This window comes from Leptonychotes weddellii, chromosome 3 (assembly GCF_054177405.1).
Source record: "Leptonychotes weddellii isolate Sample4059 chromosome 3, ASM5417740v2, whole genome shotgun sequence".
In the NCBI taxonomy this organism is placed as follows: domain Eukaryota; kingdom Metazoa; phylum Chordata; class Mammalia; order Carnivora; family Phocidae; genus Leptonychotes; species Leptonychotes weddellii.
Genome location: NC_138371.1, coordinates 67,073,013 through 67,073,766, shown reverse-complemented (window position 1 = coordinate 67,073,766; position 754 = coordinate 67,073,013).

The window sequence follows — 754 nt, the reverse complement described above, 5'->3', positions numbered from 1 at the left end:
TTCATAGTGTTGTGCCGATCCCCGGTATATGTCATAGCATATGGTATCAGGATGGACGCCACATGATTGGATAGAAAAAAATCAACTATGTAGAAGAGAAACCCATCGACACTAAATATTAAATGCTATTGAGAAAGAAACACCTCAAACAACAAAACTATTCCTGTGGTATAGGATCTCACAAGTAGGGACTTTTAGGCACATTTCTAGCTTGTGACCTTGACAAGCTGAAAAACATGTCAGTGCTCCAATTTCCTTAATTATAAAATGAAGGATGGGGAAAAAAGAGAGAGAGAGAGAGGGAAGCAAAACCATAAGACACTCTTAACTATAGAGAACAAACAGAGGGTTGGTGGAGGGAGGTAGACAGGGGATGGGCTAAATGGGTGATGGGGATTAAGGAGGGCACTTGTTGTGATGAGCACTGGGTATTATATGTAAATGATGAATCACTAAATTCTACACCTGAAACCAATTTTACCATACATGTTACCCAGCCACCCCATTCCTCCCACCCCCCACCACTCCAGCAACCCTCAGTTTGTCTCCTGAGATTAAGAATTCCTCATTATCAGTGAGGTCATATGATACATGTCTTTCTCTGATTGACTTATTTCACTCAGCATAATACCCTCCAGTCCCATCCATGTCACTGCAAATGGCAAGATTTCATTCCTTTTGATGGCTGCATAATATTCCAGTGTGTGTGTGTGTGTGTGTGTGTGTGTGTGTGTGTGTGTGTGTGTGTATACCA